Here is a 20403-nt window from a genome sequence, read left to right on the forward strand (position 1 = left end):
GGTACCTGAACTCACAAACCCAAACTGCAAAGTGATGGGCATTGCCACTAGACTGCCGACCCCCTTTCGGGGCCCCAGCATATATCCTTTAGTCACACCTAGATTTCCCAGGACAGTGCAGCATTCAGCGATTACACGAAAATATTGACAGCGCTAGGAGGCCATGCAAATGGCAGAGGTATGCTTTACAAAGCCCACGTAGCGTGCACAAAACAGCACATCAGTCAGGCCCACTTGAAGAGATGGTAAAGAGGAAATACTTCTGCTGCATCCAGTAAAACATAGAGATTGGCCTGCTTTAAAGGTTGACCATGTCCTTCATGGGTGTCTGTCAATATGATACTTCCCTGCTGCAAAGCTTACATTCGAAACGCCAGAACAACTAGGCCCAGAGCATAAAGATGCAGTCAGGTTGAAATAACGAGATACTGAAGAGCAATTTTGTATTTCAGAGTGGGAAAAGGAAGTATGACCCCGACGTGATTTGAACACACAACCTTCTGATCTGGAGTCAGACGCTACCATTGCGCCACGAGGTCCTTGTGGCAATCCACCTGGTGTGTCTGATGACAGAATAAAGGTAGGAGACGTGCATGAACCTGCAGAGCCTCATTGCTTCTTTAAGTAGACTGGCTAGGATAGCTTCCTTCTGTGCATCAGTACACGCTGCAGCCAAACCCTTCCCATGAAGTCTTGATGTTTATGAATTGAATGGCAAGTTTTGAAAAACTAAAGCAAGCCAGAAGAATTGCTTGCAGTTTATTGGATTTTTTGGACGTCAGCAGACGAGACCTGCGAGAGGTAAACAGAAGTCCATAGTTGGTCACGCTGAATTTTTGAGCCAAAATGCACCGTCCCTGGGTGGGCTTGAACCACCAACCTTTCGGTTAACAGCCGAACGCGCTAACCGATTGCGCCACAGAGACTCATGCAGTTCTTACACAGGGGCCTGATTGGTGTGCTGTTTGCTTATGCTTCCCAGGCAACCTGAAAATATTTCTAAAATAGCTCTATTTCCCACAGCAAATCAGGGTATCAAGCACTTCCCTACCTCCCCTAATCCACAAACACAGGGGATTTAGTAGAGGACAGAGCCCATCAACAGTGCACCAAATGTCCTCTGTGTAGGCATAACTTGCTATGAGGAGAAAACCACAGTTGCGCACTTGTGTTAAAAGGGGACAGTAGGCTGAACCCAGAGAACACGGGAGAAATGACTCAGGTTTACTGAGTGGAACACTCTGTGTCTTTGTGCCAAAAACAGCAGCGTCTTTTCGGTTAACAGCCGAACGCGCTAACCAATTGTGCCACAGAGACTCACTGGCATGTGTGTTCTGCCTTTGGCCTGATTGCATTGCTATTTTCTTCTGATTGGCAGAAAACCTGAACTTTTTTCTGAAAAAGGCATGCCTCTCTTAGCACTGCAGTGCATTAGACTGCTCCCTTGCTTCCCTGAGTCCCCAAATACAAAACCACCTTGGGCACAATAGAAGACACATTCCAGCAGATTTAGCAAGAGTGCACCAAGGATTCTATATGTAGGTACCTTGCTGAGAAGCAAGACCTGCAGTTGCATTCTTCTGTTAAAAGAGGGCAGCAGAGTGCACCAAGAGAACTTGGGGGAAGTAGCTTATGTTAACTACTTGCCATGCTCTTTATAGATCCCTCTGTTTGACTGGGTGAATTCTAATTTCTGGGGTAGAGTAAGCAATTTTTGGATCTAGATGCTGTGCGCAACAGGAATGCTATATACTGCATTGTACTGCTACTGAAAAGTTACCAATTTTACAGGATGTTCAGGTAAGCTTTGTTTCAGAAAACAACTTGCTAGAGGCACTAAGACAGATTACTGGGACAAAGGAAGAGGGTTTGGGGATTAGCACATCTCCTATGAAAGGTACAGTCACGCCCGAGACAACTCTGAGTGTCACCTCAAATTCTAAGAAATGCAAACTAGGGACCTACGCTTTTTATTGCCAGTGGATCTTTGTGTTTCAGACAAATGTGCACGCCTCCCAGAGCCCCTTGCAATGCACTTAGGGAAATGGGGGAAGGTGCTGTGAAGCCCTCTCGCTGACAATGTCTCTCTTGTCTATAATGTAACTATGAGAGAGAGAGAAATAGGCAATGCGAGAGTGAAAAAGTAAAATGGAAATGTGTCTACTGAGACCAGTATAAGGGGAAATCCTCACAATCCAGGACCGACAGTTGATTGGGAGGGCGCTTACAGGTTTCCGACACCAGACCGGTACCTGAACTCACAAACCCAAACTGCAAAGTGATGGGCATTGCCACTAGACTGCCGACCCCCTTTCGGGGCCCCAGCATATATCGTTTGGTCACACCTAGAGTTCCCAGGACAGTGCAGCATTCAGCGATTACACGAAAATATTGACAGCGCTAGGAGGCCATGCAAATGGCAGAGGTATGCTTTACAAAGCCCACGTAGCGTGCACAAAACAGCACATCAGTCAGGCCCACTTGAAGAGATGGTAAAGAGGAAATACTTCTGCTGCATCCAGTAAAACATAGAGATTGGCCTGCTTTAAAGGTTGACCATGTCCTTCATGGGTGTCTGCAAATATGATACTTCCCTGCTGCAAAGCTTACATTCGAAACGCCAGAACAACTAGGCCCAGAGCACAAAGATGCAGTCAGGTTGAAATAACGAATTACTGAAGAGCAATTTTATATTTCAGAGTGGGAAAAGCAAATATGCCCCCGACGTGATTTGAACACGAAACCTTCTGATCTGGAGTCAGACGCGCTACCATTGCGCCACGAGGTCCTTGTGGCAATCCACCTGGTGTGTCTGATGACAGAGTAAAGGTAGGAGACGTACATGCACCTGCAGAGCCTCATTGCTTCTTTAAGTAGACTGGCTAGGATAGCTTCCTTCTGTGCATCAGTACACGCTGCAGCCAAACCCTTCCCATGAAGTCTTGATGTTTATGAATTGAATGGCAAGTTTTGAAAAACTAAAGCAAGCGAGAAGGATTGCTTACAGTTTATTGGATTTTTTGGACGTCAGCAGACGAGACCTGCGAGAGGTAAACAGAAGTTCATAGTTGGTCATGCTGAATTTTTGAGCCAAAATGCACCGTCCCTGGGTGGGCTTGAACCACCAACCTTTCGGTTAACAGACGAACGCGCTAACCGATTGCGCCACAGAGACTCATGCAGTGCTTACACTGGGGCCTGATTGGTGTGCTGTTTGCTTATGCTTCCCAGGCAACCTGAAAATATTTCTAAAATAGCTCTATTTCCCACAGCAAATCAGGGTATCAAGCACTTCCCTACCTCCCCTAATCCACAAACACAGGGGATTTAGTAGAGGACAGAGCCCATCAACAGTGCACCAAATGTCCTCTGTGTAGGCATAACTTGCTATGAGGAGAAAGCCACAGTTGCGCACTTGTGTTAAAAGGGGACAGTAGGCTGAACCCAGAGAACACGGGAGAAATGACTCAGGTTTACTGAGTGGAACACTCTGTGTCTTTGTGCCAAAAACAGCAGCGTCTTTTCGGTTAACAGGCGAACGCGCTAACCAATTGTGCCACAGAGACTCACTGGCATGTGTGTTCTGCCTTTGGCCTGATTGCATTGCTATTTTTTTCTGATTGGCAGAAAACCTGAACTTTTTTCTGAAAAAGGCATGCCTCTCTTAGCACTGCAGTGCATTAGACTGCTCCCTTGCTTCCCTGAGTCCCCAAATACACAACCACCTTGGGCACAATAGAAGACACATTCCAGCAGATTTAGCAAGAGTGCACCAAGATTTCTATATGTAGGTACCTTGCTGAGAAGCAAGACCTGCAGTTGCATTCTTCTGTTAAAACAGGGCAGCAGAGTGCACCAAGAGAACTTGGGGGAAGTAGCTTATGTTAACTACTTGACATGCTCTTTATAGATCCCTCTGTTTGACTGGGTGAATTCTAATTTCTGGGGTAGAGTAAGCAATTTTTGGATCTAGATGCTGTGCGCAACAGGAATGCTATATACTGCACTGTACTGCTACTGAAAAGTTACCAATTTTACAGGATGTTCAGGTAAGCTTTGTTTCAGAAAACAACTTGCTAGAGGCACTAAGACAGATTACTGGGACAAAGGAAGAGGGTTTGGGGATTAGCACATCTCCTATGAAAGGTACAGTCACGCCCGAGACAACTCTGAGTGTCACCTCAAATTCTAAGAAATGCAAACTAGGGACCCACGCTTTTTATTGCCAGTGGATCTTTGTGTTTCAGACAAATGTGCACGCCTCCCAGAGCCCCTTGCAATGCACTTAGGGAAATGGGGGAAGGTGCTGTGAAGCCCTCTCGCTGACAATGTCTCTCTTGTCTATAATGTATCTATGAGAGAGAGAGAAATAGGCAATGCGAGAGTGAAAAAGTAAAATGGAAATGTGTCTACTGAGACCAGTATAAGGGGAAATCCTCACAATCCAGGACCGACAGTTGATTGGGAGGGCGCTTACAGGTTTCCGACACCAGACCGGTACCTGAACTCACAAACCCAAACTGCAAAGTGATGGGCATTGCCACTAGCTTACCGACCCCCTTTCGGGGCCCCAGCATATATCCTTTAGTCACACCTAGAGTTCCCAGGACAGTGCAGCATTCAGCGATTACACGAAAATATTGACAGCGCTAGGAGGCCATGCAAATGGCAGAGGTATGCTTTACAAAGCCCACGTAGCGTGCACAAAACAGCACATCAGTCAGGCCCACTTGAAGAGATGGTAAAGAGGAAATACTTCTGCTGCATCCAGTAAAACATAGAGATTGGCCTGCTTTAAAGGTTGACCATGTCCTTCATGGGTGTCTGTCAATATGATACTTCCCTGCTGCAAAGCTTACATTCGAAACGCCAGAACAACTAGGCCCAGAGCACAAAGATGCAGTCAGGTTGAAATAACGAGATACTGAAGAGCAATTTTGTATTTCAGAGTGGGAAAAGGAAGTATGACCCCGACGTGATTTGAACATGCAACCTTCTGATCTGGAGTCAGACGCACTACCGTTGCGCCACGAGGTCCTTGTGGCAGTCCACCTGGTGTGTCTGATGACAGAATAAAGGTAGGAGACGTACATGCACCTGCAGAGCCTCATTGCTTCTTTAAGTAGACTGGCTAGGATAGCTTCCTTCTGTGCATCAGTACACGCTGCAGCCAAACCCTTCCCATGAAGTCTTGATGTTTATGAATTGAATGGCAAGTTTTGAAAAACTAAAGCAAGCGAGAAGAATTGCTTGCAGTTTATTGGATTTTTTGGACGTCAGCAGACGAGACCTGCGAGAGGTAAACAGAAGTTCATAGTTGGTCATGCTGAATTTTTGAGCCAAAATGCATCGTCCCTGGGTGGGCTTGAACCACCAACCTTTTGGTTAACAGCCGAACGCGCTAACCGATTGCGCCACAGAGACTCATGCAGTGCTTACACTGGGGCCTGATTGGTGTGCTGTTTGCTTATGCTCCCCAGGCAACCTGAAAATATTTCTAAAATAGCTCTATTTCCCACAGCAAATCAGGGTATCAAGTACTTCCCTACCTCCCGTAATCCACAAACACAGGGGATTTAGTAGAGGACAGAGCCCATCAACAGTGCACCAAATGCCCTCTGTGTAGGCATAACTTGCTATGAGGAGAAAGCCACAGTTGCGCACTTGTGTTAAAAGGGGACAGTAGGCTGAACCCAGAGAACACGGGAGAAATGACTCAGGTTTACTGAGTGGAACACTCTGTGTCTTTGTGCCCAAAACAGCAGCGTCTTTTCGGTTAACAGCCGAACTCGCTAACCAATTGCGCCACAGAGACTCACTGGCATGTGTGTTCTGCCTTTGGCCTGATTGCATTGCTATTTTTTTCTGATTGGCACAAAACCTGAACTTTTTTCTGAAAAAGGCATGCCTCTCTTAGCACTGCAGTGCATTAGACTGCTCCCTTGCTTCCCTGAGTCCCCAAATACACAACCACCTTGGGCACAATAGAAGACACATTCCAGCAGATTTAGCAAGAGTGCACCAAGGTTTCTATATGTAGGTACCTTGCTGAGAAGCAAGACCTGCAGTTGCATTCTTCTGTTAAAAGAGGGCAGCAGAGTGCACCAAGAGAACTTGGGGGAAGTAGCTTATGTTAACTACTTGCCATGATCTTTATAGATCCCTCTATTTGACTGGGTGAATTCTAATTTCTGGGGTAGAGTAAGCAATTTTTGGATCTAGATGCTGTGCGCAACAGGAATGCTATATACTGCACTGTACTGCTACTAAAAAGTTACCAATTTTACAGGATGTTCAGGTAAGCTTTGTTTCAGAAAACAACTTGCTAGAGGCCCTAGGACAGATTACTGGGACAAAGGAAGAGAGTTTGGGGATTAGCACATCTCCTATGAAAGGTACAGTCACGCCCGAGACAACTCTGAGTGCCTCCTCAAATTCTAAGAAATGCGAACTGGGGTCCTACGCTTTTTATTGCCAGTGGATCTTTGTGTTTCAGACAAATGTGCACGCCTCCCAGAGCCCCATGCAATGCACTTAGGGAAAGGGGAGAAGGTGCTGTGAAGCCCTCTCGCTGACAATGTCTCTCTTGTCTATAATGTAACTATGAGAGAGAGAGAAATAGGCAATGCGAGAGTGAAAAAGTAAAATGGAAATGTGTCTACTGAGACCAGTATAAGGGGAAATCCTCACAATCCAGGACCGACAGTTGATTGGGAGGGCGCTTACAGGTTTCCGACACCAGACCGGTACCTGAACTCACAAACCCAAACTGCAAAGTGATGGGCATTGCCACTAGACTGCCGACCCCCTTTCGGGGCCCCAACATATATCCTTTAGTCACACCTAGAGTTCCCAGGACAGTGCAGCATTCAGCGATTACACGAAAATATTGACAGCGCTAGGAGGCCATGCAAATGGCAGAGGTATGCTTTACAAAGCCCACGTAGCGTGCACAAAACAGCACATCAGTCAGGCCCACTTGAAGAGATGGTAAAGAGGAAATACTTCTGCTGCATCCAGTAAAACATAGAGATTGGCCTGCTTTAAAGGTTGACCATGTCCTTCATGGGTGTCTGTCAATATGATACTTCCCTGCTGCAAAGCTTACATTCGAAACGCCAGAACAACTAGGCCCAGAGCACAAAGATGCAGTCAGGTTGAAATAACGAGATACTGAAGAGCAATTTTATATTTCAGAGTGGGAAAAGCAAATATGCCCCCGACGTGATTTGAACACGAAACCTGATCTGGAGTCAGACGCGCTACCATTGCGCCACGAGGTCCTTGCGGCAGTTCACCTGGTGTGTCTGATGACAGAATAAAGGTAGGAGACGTACATGCACCTGCAGAGCCTCATTGCTTCTTTAAGTAGACTGGCTAGGATAGCTTCCTTCTGTGCATCAGTACACGCTGCAGCCAAACCCTTCCCATGAAGTCTTGATGTTTATGAATTGAATGGCAAGTTTTGAAAAACTAAAGCAAGCGAGAAGAATTGCTTGCAGTTTATTGGATTTTTTGGACGTCAGCAGACGAGACCTGCGAGAGGTTAACAGAAGTCCATAGTTGGTCACGCTGAATTTTTCAGCCAAAATGCACCGTCCCTGGGTGGGTTTGAACCACCAAACTTTCAGTTAACAGCCGAACGCGCTAACCGATTGCGCCACAGAGACTCATGCAGTTCTTACACAGGGGCGTGATTGGTGTGCTGTTTGCTTATGCTTCCCAGGCAACCTGAAAATATTTCTAAAATAGCTCTATTTCCCACAGCAAATCAGGGTATCAAGCACTTCCCTACCTCCCCTAATCCACAAACACAGGGGATTTAGTAGAGGACAGAGCCCATCAACAGTGCACCAAATGTCCTCTGTATAGGCATAACTTGCTATGAGGAGAAATCCACAGTTGCGCACTTGTGTTAAAAGGGGACAGTAGGCTGAACCCAGAGAACACGGGAGAAATGACTCAGGTTTACTGAGTGGAACACTCTGTGTCTTTGTGCCAAAAACAGCAGCGTCTTTTCGGTTAACAGCCGAACGCGCTAACCAATTGCGCCACAGAGACTCACTGGCATGTGTGTTCTGCCTTTGGCCTGATTGCATTGCTATTTTTTTCTGATTGGCAGAAAACCTGAACTTTTTTCTGAAAAAGGCATGCCTCTCTTAGCACTGCAGTGCATTAGACTGCTCCCTTGCTTCCCTGAGTCCCCAAATACACAACCACCTTGGGCACAATAGAAGACACATTCCAGCAGATTTAGCAAGAGTGCACCAAGGATTCTATATGTAGGTACCTTGCTGAGAAGCAAGACCTGCAGTTGCATTCTTCTGTTAAAAGAGGGCAGCAGAGTGCACCAAGAGAACTTGGGGGAAGTAGCTTATGTTAACTACTTGCCATGCTCTTTATAGATCCCTCTGTTTGACTGGGTGAATTCTAATTTCTGGGGTAGAGTAAGCAATTTTTGGATCTAGATGCTGTGCGCAACAGGAATGCTATATACTGCATTGTACTGCTACTGAAAAGTTACCAATTTTACAGGATGTTCAGGTAAGCTTTGTTTCAGAAAACAACTTGCTAGAGGCACTAAGACAGATTACTGGGACAAAGGAAGAGGGTTTGGGGATTAGCACATCTCCTATGAAAGGTACAGTCACGCCCGAGACAACTCTGAGTGTCACCTCAAATTCTAAGAAATGCAAACTAGGGACCTACGCTTTTTATTGCCAGTGGATCTTTGTGTTTCAGACAAATGTGCACGCCTCCCAGAGCCCCTTGCAATGCACTTAGGGAAATGGGGGAAGGTGCTGTGAAGCCCTCTCGCTGACAATGTCTCTCTTGTCTATAATGTATCTATGAGAGAGAGAGAAATAGGCAATGCGAGAGTGAAAAAGTAAAATGGAAATGTGTCTACTGAGACCAGTATAAGGGGAAATCCTCACAATCCAGGACCGACAGTTGATTGGGAGGGCGCTTACAGGTTTCCGACACCAGACCGGTACCTGAACTCACAAACCCAAACTGCAAAGTGATGGGCATTGCCACTAGACTGCCGACCCCCTTTCGGGCCCCAGCATATATCCTTTAGTCACACCTAGAGTTCCCAGGACAGTGCAGCATTCAGCGATTACACGAAAATATTGACAGCGCTAGGAGGCCATGCAAATGGCAGAGGTATGCTTTACAAAGCCCACGTAGCGTGCACAAAACAGCACATCAGTCAGGCCCACTTGAAGAGATGGTAAAGAGGAAATACTTCTGCTGCATCCAGTAAAACATAGAGATTGGCCTGCTTTAAAGGTTGACCATGTCCTTCATGGTTGTCTGTCAATATGATACTTCCCTGCTGCAAAGTTTACATTCGAAACGCCAGAACAACTAGGCCCAGAGCACAAAGATGCAGTCAGGTTGAAATAACGAGATACTGAAGAGCAATTTTGTATTTCAGAGTGGGAAAAGGAAGTATGACCCCGACGTGATTTGAACACACAACCTTCTGATCTGGAGTCAGACGCGCTACCATTGCGCCACGAGGTCCTTGTGGCAATCCACCTGGTGTGTCTGATGACAGAATAAAGGTAGGAGACGTACATGCACCTGCAGAGCCTCATTGCCTCTTTAGGTAGACTGGCTAGGATAGCTTCCTTCTGTGCATCAGTACACGCTGCAGCCAAACCCTTCCCATGAAGTCTTGATGTTTATGAATTGAATGGCAAGTTTTGAAAAACTAAAGCAAGCGAGAAGAATTGCTTGCAGTTTATTGGATTTTTTGGACGTCAGCAGACGAGACCTGCGAGAGGTAAACAGAAGTTCATAGTTGGTCATGCTGAATTTTTGAGCCAAAATGCATCGTCCCTGGGTGGGCTTGAACCACCAACCTTTCGGTTAACAGCCGAATGTCAACCTTTCGGTTAACAGCCGAACGCGCTAACCGATTGCGCCACAGAGACTCATGCAGTGCTTACACTGGGGCCTGATTGGTGTGCTGTTTGCTTATGCTTCCCAGGCAACCTGAAAATATTTCTAAAATAGCTCTATTTCCCACAGCAAATCAGGGTATCAAGCACTTCCCTACCTCCCCTAATCCACAAACACAGGGGATTTAGTAGAGGACAGAGCCCATCAACAGTGCACCAAATGTCCTCTGTGTAGGCATTACTTGCTATGAGGAGAAAGCCACAGTTGCGCACTTGTGTTAAAAGGGGACAGTAGGCTGAACCCAGAGAACACGGGAGAAATGACTCAGGTTTACTGAGTGGAACACTCTGTGGGTTTGTGCCAAAAACAGCAGCGTCTTTTCGGTTAACAGCCGAACGCGCTAACCAATTGTGCCACAGATTCTCACTGGCATGTGTGTTCTGCCTTTGGCCTGATTGCATTGCTATTTTTTTCTGATTGGCAGAAAACCTGAACTTTTTTCTGAAAAAGGCATGCCTCTCTTAGCACTGCAGTGCATTAGACTGCTCCCTTGCTTCCCTGAGTCCCCAAATACACAACCACCTTGGGCACAATAGAAGACACATTCCAGCAGATTTAGTAAGAGTGCACCAAGGTTTCTATATGTAGGTACCTTGCTGAGAAGCAAGACCTGCAGTTGCATTCTTCTGTTAAAAGAGGGCAGCAGAGTGCACCAAGAGAACTTGGGGGAAGTAGCTTATGTTAACTACTTGCCATGCTCTTTATAGATCCCTCTGTTTGACTGGGTGAATTCTAATTTCTGGGGTAGAGTAAGCAATTTTTGGATCTAGATGCTGTGCGCAACAGGAATGCTATATACTGCACTGTACTGCTACTGAAAAGTTACCAATTTTACAGGATGTTCAGGTAAGCTTTGTTTCAGAAAACAACTTGCTAGAGGCCCTAGGACAGATTACTGGAACAAAGGAAGAGGGTTTGGGGATTAGCACATCTCCTATGAAAGGTACAGTCACGCCCGAGACAACTCTGAGTGCCTCCTCAAATTCTAAGAAATGCGAACTGGGGTCCTTCGCCTTTTATTGCCAGTGGATCTTTGTGTTTCAGACAAATGTGCACGCCTCCCAGAGCCCCATGCAATGCACTTAGGGAAATGGGGGAAGGTGCTGTGCAACCCTCGCGCTGACAATGTCTCTCTTGTCTATAATGTATCTATGAGAGAGAGAGAAATAGGCAATGCGAGAGTGAAAAAGTAAAATGGAAATGTGTCTACTGAGACCAGTATAAGGGGAAATCCTCACAATCCAGGACCGACAGTTGATTGGGAGGACGCTTACAGGTTTCCGACACCAGACCGGTACCTGAACTCACAAACCCAAACTGCAAAGTGATGGGCATTGCCACTAGACTGCCGACCCCCTTTCGGGGCCCCAGCATATATCCTTTAGTCACACCTAGAGTTCCCAGGACAGTGCAGCATTCAGCGATTACACGAAAATATTGACAGCGCTAGGAGGCCATGCAAATGGCAGAGGTATGCTTTACAAAGCCCACGTAGCGTGCACAAAACAGCACATCAGTCAGGCCCACTTGAAGAGATGGTAAAGAGGAAATACTTCTGCTGCATCCAGTAAAACATAGAGATTGGCCTGCTTTAAAGGTTGACCACGCCCTTCATGGGTGTCTGTCAATATGATACTTCCCTGCTGCAAAGTTTACATTCGAAACGCCAGAACAACTAGGCCCAGAGCACAAAGATGCAGTCAGGTTGAAATAACGAGATACTGAAGAGCAATTTTATATTTCAGAGTGGGAAAAGAAAATATGACCCCGACGTGATTTGAACACGCAACCTTCTCATCTGGAGTCAGACGCGCTACCATTGCGCCACGAGGTCCTTGTGGCAGTCCCCCTGGTGTGTCTGATGACAGAATAAAGGTAGGAGACGTACATGCACCTGCAGAGCCTCATTGCTTCTTTAAGTAGACTGGCTAGGATAGCTTCCTTCTGTGCATCAGTACACGCTGCAGCCAAACCCTTCCCATGAAGTCTTGATGTTTATGAATTGAATGGCAAGTTTTGAAAAACTAAAGCAAGCGAGAAGAATTGCTTGCAGTTTATTGGATTTTTTTGGACGTCAGCAGACGAGACCTGCGAGAGGTAAACAGAAGTCCATAGTTGGTCACGCTGAATTTTTGAGCCAAAATGCACCGTCCCTGGGTGGGCTTGAACCACCAACCTTTCGGTTAACAGCCGAACGCGCTAACCGATTGCGCCACAGAGACTCATGCAGTGCTTACACTGGGGCCTGATTGGTGTGCTGTTTGCTTATGCTTCCCAGGCAACCTGAAAATATTTCTAAAATAGCTCTATTTCCCACACCAAATCAGGGTATCAAGCACTTCCCTACCTCCCCTAATCCACAAACACAGGGGATTTAGTAGAGGACAGAGCCCATCAACAGTGCACCAAATGTCCTCTGTGTAGGCATAACTTGCTATGAGGAGAAAGCCACAGTTGCGCACTTGTGTTAAAAGGGGACAGTAGGCTGAACCCAGAGAACACGGGAGAAATGACTCAGGTTTACTGAGTGGAACACTCTGTGTCTTTGTGCCAAAAACAGCAGCGTCTTTTCGGTTAACAGCCGAACGCGCTAACCAATTGTGCCACAGAGACTCACTGGCATGTGTGTTCTGCCTTTGGCCTGATTGCATTGCTATTTTTTTCTGATTGGCAGAAAACCTGAACTTTTTTCTGAAAAAGGCATGCCTCTCTTAGCACTGCAGTGCATTAGACTGCTCCCTTGCTTCCCTGAGTCCCCAAATACAAAATCACCTTGGGCACAATAGAAGACACATTCCAGCAGATTTAGCAAGAGTGCACCAAGGTTTCTATATGTAGGTACCTTGCTGAGAAGCAAGACCTGCAGTTGCATTCTTCTGTTAAAAGAGGGCAGCAGAGTGCACCAAGAGAACTTGGGGGAAGTAGCTTATGTTAACTACTTGCCATGATCTTTATAGATCCCTCTGTTTGACTGGGTGAATTCTAATTTCTTGGGTAGAGTAAGCAATTTTTGGATCTAGATGCTGTGCGCAACAGGAATGCTATATACTGCACTGTACTGCTGCTGAAAAGTTACCAATTTTACAGGATGTTCAGGTAAGCTTTGTTTCAGAAAACAACTTGCTAGAGGCACTAAGACAGATTACTGGGACAAAGGAAGAGGGTTTTGGGATTAGCACATCTCCTATGAAAGGTACAGTCACGCCCGAGACAACTCTGAGTGTCACCTCAAATTCTAAGAAATGCAAACTAGGGACCTACGCTTTTTATTGCCAGTGGATCTTTGTGTTTCAGACAAATGTGCACGCCTCCCAGAGCCCCTTGCAATGCACTTAGGGAAATGGGGGAAGGTGCTGTGAAGCCCTCTCGCTGACAATGTCTCTCTTGTCTATAATGTATCTATGAGAGAGAGAGAAATAGGCAATGCGAGAGTGAAAAAGTAAAATGGAAATGTGTCTAATGAGACCAGTATAAGGGGAAATCCTCACAATCCAGGACCGACAGTTGATTGGGAGGGCGCTTACAGGTTTCCGACACCAGACCGGTACCTGAACTCACAAACCCAAACTGCAAAGTGATGGGCATTGCCACTAGACTGCCGACCCCCTTTCGGGGCCCCAGCATATATCCTTTAGTCACACCTAGAGTTCCCAGGACAGTGCAGCATTCAGCGATTACACGAAAATATTGACAGCGCTAGGAGGCCATGCAAATGGCAGAGGTATGCTTTACAAAGCCCACGTAGCGTGCACAAAACAGCACATCAGTCAGGCCCACTTGAAGAGATGGTAAAGAGGAAATACTTCTGCTGCATCCAGTAAAACATAGAGATTGGCCTGCTTTAAAGGTTGACCATGTCCTTCATGGGTGTCTGTCAATATGATACTTCCCTGCTGCAAAGCTTACATTCGAAACGCCAGAACAACTAGGCCCAGAGCACAAAGATGCAGTCAGGTTGAAATAACGAGATACTGAAGAGCAATTTTGTATTTCAGAGTGGGAAAAGGAAGTATGACCCTGACGTGATTTGAACACGCAACCTTTTGATCTGGAGTCAGACGCGCTACCATTGCGCCACGAGGTCCTTGCGGCAGTCCACCTGGTGTGTCTGATGACAGAATAAAGGTAGGAGACGTACATGCACCTGCAGAGCCTCATTGCTTCTTTAAGTAGACTGGCTAGGATAGCTTCCTTCTGTGCATCAGTACACGCTGCAGCCAAACCCTTCCCATGAAGTCTTGATGTTTATGAATTGAATGGCAAGTTTTGAAAAACTAAAGCAAGCGAGAAGAATTGCTTGCAGTTTATTGGATTTTTTGGACGTCAGCAGACGAGACCTGCGAGAGGTAAACAGAAGTTCATAGTTGGTCATGCTGAATTTTTGAGCCAACATGCATCGTCCCTGGGTGGGCTTGAACCACCAACCTTTCGGTTAACAGCCGAACGCGCTAACCGATTGCGCCACAGAGACTCATGCAGTGCTTGCACTGGGGCCTGATTGGTGTGCTGTTTGCTTATGCTCCCCAGGCAACCTGAAAATATTTCTAAAATGCTCTATTTCCCACAGCAAATCAGGGTATCAAGCACTTCCCTACCTCCCGTAATCCACAAACACAGGGGATTTAGTAGAGGACAGAGCCCATCAACAGTGCACCAAATGCCCTCTGTGTAGGCATAACTTGCTATGAGGAGAAAGCCACAGTTGCGCACTTGTGTTAAAAGGGGACAGTAGGCTGAACCCAGAGAACACGGGAGAAATGACTCAGGTTTACTGAGTGGAACACTCTGTGTCTTTGTGCCCAAAACAGCAGCGTCTTTTCGGTTAACAGCCGAACGCGCTAACCAATTGCGCCACAGAGACTCACTGGCATGTGTGTTCTGCCTTTGGCCTGATTGCATTGCTATTTTTTTCTGATTGGCAGAAAACCTGAACTTTTTTCTGAAAAAGGCATGCCTCTCTTAGCACTGCAGTGCATTAGACTGCTCCCTTGCTTCCCTGAGTCCCCAAATACACAACCACCTTGGGCACAATAGAAGACACATTCCAGCAGATTTAGCAAGAGTGCACCAAGGATTCTATATGTAGGTACCTTGCTGAGAAGCAAGACCTGCAGTTGCATTCTTCTGTTAAAAGAGGGCAGCAGAGTGCACCAAGAGAACTTGGGGGAAGTAGATTATGTTAACTATTTGCCATGCTCTTTATAGATCCCTCTGTTTGACTGGGTGAATTCTAATTTCTGGGGTAGAGTAAGCAATTTTTGGATCTAGATGCTGTGCGCAACAGGAATGCTATATACTGCACTGTACTGCTACTGAAAAGTTACCAATTTTACAGGATGTTCAGGTAAGCTTTGTTTCAGAAAACAACTGCTAGAGGCACTAAGACAGATTACTGGGACAAAGGAAGATGGTTTGGGGATTAGCACATCTCCTATGAAAGGTACAGTCACGCCCGAGACAACTCTGAGTGTCACCTCGAATTCTAAGAAATGCAAACTAGGGACCTACGCTTTTTATTGCCAGTGGATCTTTGTGTTTCAGACAAATGTGCACGCCTCCCAGAGCCCCTTGCAATGCACTTAGGGAAATGGGGGAAGGTGCTGTGCAACCCTCTCGCTGACAATGTCTCTCTTGTCTATAATGTAACTATGAGAGAGAGAGAAATAGGCAATGCGAGAGTGAAAAAGTAAAATGGAAATGTGTCTACTGAGACCAGTATAAGGGGAAATCCTCACAATCCAGGACCGACAGTTGATTGGGAGGGCGCTTACAGTTTTCTGACACCAGACCGGTACCTGAACTCACAAACCCAAACTGCAAAGTGATGCCCATTGCCACTAGACTGCCGACCCCCTTTCGGGGCCCCAGCATATATCCTTTAGTCACACCTAGAGTTCCCAGGACAGTGCAGCATTCAGCGATTACACGAAAATATTGACAGCGCTAGGAGGCCATGCAAATGGCAGAGGTATGCTTTACAAAGCCCACGTAGCGTGCACAAAACAGCACATCAGTCAGGCCCACTTGAAGAGATGGTAAAGAGGAAATACTTCTGCTGCATCCAGTAAAACATAGAGATTGGCCTGCTTTAAAGGTTGACCATGTCCTTCATGGGTGTCTGTCAATATGATACTTCCCTGCTGCAAAGCTTACATTCGAAACGCCAGAACAACTAGGCCCAGAGCACAAAGATGCAGTCAGGTTGAAATAACGAGATACTGAAGAGCAATTTTGTATTTCAGAGTGGGAAAAGGAAGTATGACCCCGACGTGATTTGAACACACAACCTTCTAATCTGGAGTCAGACGCACTACCATTGCGCCACGAGGTCCTTGTGGCAATCCACCTGGTGTGTCTGATGACAGAATAAAGGTAGGAGACGTACATGCACCTGCAGAGCCTCATTGCTTCTTTAGGTAGACTGGCTAGGATAGCTTCCTTCTGCGCATCAGTACACGCTGCAGCCAAACCCTTCCCATGAAGTCTTGATGTTTATGAATTGAATGGCAAGTTTTGAAAAACTAAAGCAAGCGAGAAGAATTGCTTGCAGTTTATTGGATTTTTTGGACGTCAGCAGACGAGACCTGCGAGAGGTAAACAGAAGTTCATAGTTGGTCATGCTGAATTTTTGAGCCAAAATGCATCGTCCCTGGGTGGGCTTGAACCACCGACCTTTCGGTTAACAGCCGAACGCGTTAACCGATTGCGCCACAGAGACTCATGCAGTGCTTACACTGGGGCCTGATTGGTGTGCTGTTTGCTTATGCTTCCCAGGCAACCTGAAAATTTTTCTAAAATAGCTCTATTTCCCACAGCAAATCAGGGTATCAAGCACTTCCCTACCTCCCCTAATCCACAAACACAGGGGATTTAGTAGAGGACAGAGCCCATCAACAGTGCACCAAATGTCCTCTGTGTAGGCATAACTTGCTATGAGGAGAAAGCCACAGTTGCGCACTTGTGTTAAAAGGGGACAGTAGGCTGAACCCAGAGAACACGGGAGAAATGACTCAGGTTTACTGAGTGGAACACTCTGTGTCTTTGTGCCAAAAACAGCAGCGTCTTTTCGGTTAACAGCCGAACGCGCTAACCAATTGTGCCACAGAGACTCACTGGCATGTGTGTTCTGCCTTTGGCCTGATTGCATTGCTATTTTTTTTCTGATTGGCAGAAAACCTGAACTTTTTTCTGAAAAAGGCATGCCTCTCTTAGCACTGCAGTGCATTAGACTGCTCCCTTGCTTCCCTGAGTCCCCAAATACACAACCACCTTGGGCACAATAGAAGACACATTCCAGCAGATTTAGCAAGAGTGCACCAAGGATTCTATATGTAGGTACCTTGCTGAGAAGCAAGACCTGCAGTTGCATTCTTCTGTTAAAAGAGGGCAGCAGAGTGCACCAAGAGAACTTGGGGGAAGTAGCTTATGTTAACTACTTGCCATGCTCTTTAAAGATCCCTCTGTTTGACTGGGTGAATTCTAATTTCTGGGGTAGAGTAAGCAATTTTTGGATCTAGATGCTGTGCGCAACAGGAATGCTATATACTGCACTGTACTGCTACTGAAAACTTACCAATTTTACAGGATGTTCAGGTAAGCTTTGTTTCAGAAAACAACTTGCTAGAGGCACTAAGACAGATTACTGGGACAAAGGAAGAGGGTTTGGGGATTAGCACATCTCCTATGAAAGGTACAGTCACGCCCGAGACAACTCTGAGTGTCACCTCAAATTCTAAGAAATGCAAACTAGGGACCTACGCTTTTTATTGCCAGTGGATCTTTGTGTTTCAGACAAATGTGCACGCCTCCCAGAGCCCCTTGCAATGCACTTAGGGAAAGGGGGGAAGGTGCTGTGAAGCCCTCTCGCTGACAATGTCTCTCTTGTCTATAATGTAACTATGAGAGAGAGAGAAATAGGCAATGCGAGAGTGAAAAAGTAAAATGGAAATGTGTCTACTGAGACCAGTATAAGGGGAAATCCTCACAATCCAGGACCGACAGTTGATTGGGAGGGCGCTTACAGGTTTCCGACACCAGACCGGTACCTGAACTCACAAACCCAAACTGCAAAGTGATGGGCATTGCCACTAGACTGCCGACCCCCTTTCGGGGCCCCAGCATATATCCTTTAGTCACACCTAGAGTTCCCAGGACAGTGCAGCATTCAGCGATTACACGAAAATATTGACAGCGCTAGGAGGCCATGCAAATGGCAGAGGTATGCTTTACAAAGCCGACGTAGCTTGCACAAAACAGCACATCAGTCAGGCCCACTTGAAGAGATGGTAAAGAGGAAATACTTCTGCTGCATCCAGTAAAACATAGAGATTGGCCTGCTTTAAAGGTTGACCATGTCCTTCATGGGTGTCTGTCAATATGATACTTCCCTGCTGCAAAGCTTACATTCGAAACGCCAGAACAACTAGGCCCAGAGCACAAAGATGCAGTCAGGTTGAAATAACGAGATACTGAAGAGCAATTTTGTATTTCAGAGTGGGAAAAGGAAGTATGACCCCGACGTGATTTGAACACACAACCTTCTGATCTGGAGTCAGACGCGCTACCATTGCGCCACGAGGTCCTTGTGGCAATCCACCTGGTGTGTCTGATGACAGAATAAAGGTAGGAGACGTACATGCACCTGCAGAGCCTCATTGCTTCTTTAGGTAGACTGGCTAGGATAGCTTCCTTCTGTGCATCAGTACACGCTGCAGCCAAACCCTTCCCATGAAGTCTTGATGTTTATGAATTGAATGGCAAGTTTTGAAAAACTAAAGCAAGCGAGAAGAATTGCTTGCAGTTTATTGGATTTTTTGGACGTCAGTAGACGAGACCTGCGAGAGGTAAACAGAAGTCCATAGTTGGTCACGCTGAATTTTTGAGCCAAAATGCACCGTCCCTGGGTGGGCTTGAACCACCAACCTTTCGGTTAACAGCCGAACGCGCTAACCGATTGCGCCACAGAGACTCATGCAGTTCTTACACAGGGGCCTGATTGGTGTGCTGTTTGCTTATGCTTCCCAGGCAACCTGAAAATATTTCTAAAATAGCTCTATTTCCCACAGCAAATCAGGGTATCAAGCACTTCCCTACCTCCCCTAATCCACAAACACAGGGGATTTAGTAGAGGACAGAGCCCATCAACAGTGCACCAAATGTCCTCTGTATAGGCATAACTTGCTATGAGGAGAAAGCCACAGTTGCGCACTTGTGTTAAAAGGGGACAGTAGGCTGAACCCAGAGAACACGGGAGAAATTACTCAGGTTTACTGAGTGGAACACTCTGTGTCTTTGTGCCAAAAACAGCAGCATCTTTTCGGTTAACAGCCGAACGCGCTAACCAATTGCGCCACAGAGACTCACTGGCATGTGTGTTCTGCCTTTGGCCTGATTGCATTGCTATTTTTTTTCTGATTGGCAGAAAACCTGAACTTTTTTCTGAAAAAGGCATGCCTCTCTTAGCACTGCAGTGCATTAGACTGCTCCCTTGCTTCCCTGAGTCCCCAAATACACAACCACCTTGGGCACAATAGAAGACACATTCCAGCAGATTTAGCAAGAGTGCACCAAGGATTCTATATGTAGGTACCTTGCTGAGAAGCAAGACCTGCAGTTGCATTCTTCTGTTAAAAGAGGGCAGCAGAGTGCACCAGGAGAACTTGGGGGAAGTAGCTTATGTTAACTACTTGCCATGCTCTTTATAGATCCCTCTGTTTGACTGGGTGAATTCTAATTTCTGGGGTAGAGTAAGCAATTTTTGGATCTAGATGCTGTGCGCAACAGGAATGCTATATACTGCACTGTACTGCTACTGAAAACTTACCAATTTTACAGGATGTTCAGGTAAGCTTTGTTTCAGAAAACAACTTGCTAGAGGCACTAAGACAGATTACTGGGACAAAGGAAGAGGGTTTGGGGATTAGCACATCTCCTATGAACGGTACAGTCACGCCCGAGACAACTCTGAGTGTCACCTCAAATTCTAAGAAATGCAAACTAGGGACCTACGCTTTTTATTGCCAGTGGATCTTTGTGTTTCAGACAAATGTGCACGCCTCCCAGAGCCCCTTGCAATGCACTTAGGGAAAGGGGGGAAGGTGCTGTGAAGCCCTCTCGCTGACAATGTCTCTCTTGTCTATAATGTAACTATGAGAGAGAGAGAAATAGGCAATGCGAGAGTGAAAAAGTAAAATGGAAATGTGTCTACTGAGACCAGTATAAGGGGAAATCCTCACAATCCAGGACCGACAGTTGATTGGGAGGGTGCTTACAGGTTTCCGACACCAGACCGGTACCTGAACTCAGAAACCCAAACTGCAAAGTGATGGGCATTGCCACTAGACTGCCGACCCCCTTTTGGGGCCCCAGCATATATCCTTTAGTCACACCTAGAGTTCCCAGGACAGTGCAGCATTCAGCGATTACACGAAA

General features: G+C 46.3%; 14 non-coding genes across 14 annotated transcripts; all 14 read right to left on the reverse strand.

Moving 5' to 3' along the window:
* Positions 1 to 852: 852 nt before the first annotated feature.
* On the reverse strand, positions 853 to 926 carry TRNAN-GUU (transfer RNA asparagine (anticodon GUU)). Its single transcript has one exon. It is a non-coding gene; the product is annotated as a tRNA-Asn (tRNA).
* Positions 927 to 2716: 1790 nt separating this feature from the next.
* TRNAW-CCA (transfer RNA tryptophan (anticodon CCA)) lies at positions 2717 to 2788 on the reverse strand. The gene has a single exon. It is a non-coding gene; the product is annotated as a tRNA-Trp (tRNA).
* Positions 2789 to 5350: 2562 nt separating this feature from the next.
* On the reverse strand, positions 5351 to 5424 carry TRNAN-GUU (transfer RNA asparagine (anticodon GUU)). The gene has a single exon. It is a non-coding gene; the product is annotated as a tRNA-Asn (tRNA).
* A 2172-nt stretch (positions 5425 to 7596) lies between these two features.
* On the reverse strand, positions 7597 to 7670 carry TRNAN-GUU (transfer RNA asparagine (anticodon GUU)). Its single transcript has one exon. It is a non-coding gene; the product is annotated as a tRNA-Asn (tRNA).
* Positions 7671 to 9459: 1789 nt separating this feature from the next.
* On the reverse strand, positions 9460 to 9531 carry TRNAW-CCA (transfer RNA tryptophan (anticodon CCA)). Its single transcript has one exon. It is a non-coding gene; the product is annotated as a tRNA-Trp (tRNA).
* A 313-nt stretch (positions 9532 to 9844) lies between these two features.
* On the reverse strand, positions 9845 to 9944 carry TRNAN-GUU (transfer RNA asparagine (anticodon GUU)). The gene is made up of 2 exons: positions 9907 to 9944; positions 9845 to 9880 (listed from the first exon to the last, which is right to left on the reverse strand). It is a non-coding gene; the product is annotated as a tRNA-Asn (tRNA).
* Positions 9945 to 11734: 1790 nt separating this feature from the next.
* On the reverse strand, positions 11735 to 11806 carry TRNAW-CCA (transfer RNA tryptophan (anticodon CCA)). The gene has a single exon. It is a non-coding gene; the product is annotated as a tRNA-Trp (tRNA).
* Positions 11807 to 12120: 314 nt separating this feature from the next.
* TRNAN-GUU (transfer RNA asparagine (anticodon GUU)) lies at positions 12121 to 12194 on the reverse strand. Its single transcript has one exon. It is a non-coding gene; the product is annotated as a tRNA-Asn (tRNA).
* A 1790-nt stretch (positions 12195 to 13984) lies between these two features.
* On the reverse strand, positions 13985 to 14056 carry TRNAW-CCA (transfer RNA tryptophan (anticodon CCA)). Its single transcript has one exon. It is a non-coding gene; the product is annotated as a tRNA-Trp (tRNA).
* Positions 14057 to 14369: 313 nt separating this feature from the next.
* On the reverse strand, positions 14370 to 14443 carry TRNAN-GUU (transfer RNA asparagine (anticodon GUU)). The gene has a single exon. It is a non-coding gene; the product is annotated as a tRNA-Asn (tRNA).
* A 1788-nt stretch (positions 14444 to 16231) lies between these two features.
* TRNAW-CCA (transfer RNA tryptophan (anticodon CCA)) lies at positions 16232 to 16303 on the reverse strand. Its single transcript has one exon. It is a non-coding gene; the product is annotated as a tRNA-Trp (tRNA).
* Positions 16304 to 16616: 313 nt separating this feature from the next.
* Positions 16617 to 16690, reverse strand: TRNAN-GUU (transfer RNA asparagine (anticodon GUU)). The gene has a single exon. It is a non-coding gene; the product is annotated as a tRNA-Asn (tRNA).
* A 1791-nt stretch (positions 16691 to 18481) lies between these two features.
* Positions 18482 to 18553, reverse strand: TRNAW-CCA (transfer RNA tryptophan (anticodon CCA)). The gene has a single exon. It is a non-coding gene; the product is annotated as a tRNA-Trp (tRNA).
* A 313-nt stretch (positions 18554 to 18866) lies between these two features.
* On the reverse strand, positions 18867 to 18940 carry TRNAN-GUU (transfer RNA asparagine (anticodon GUU)). Its single transcript has one exon. It is a non-coding gene; the product is annotated as a tRNA-Asn (tRNA).
* Between the last annotated feature and the right edge of the window lie 1463 nt (positions 18941 to 20403).

The sequence above is a fragment of the Ambystoma mexicanum genome, chromosome 11 (genome assembly GCF_040938575.1).
Source record: "Ambystoma mexicanum isolate Mex_15411 chromosome 11, UKY_AmexF1_1, whole genome shotgun sequence".
NCBI lineage: Eukaryota > Metazoa > Chordata > Amphibia > Caudata > Ambystomatidae > Ambystoma > Ambystoma mexicanum.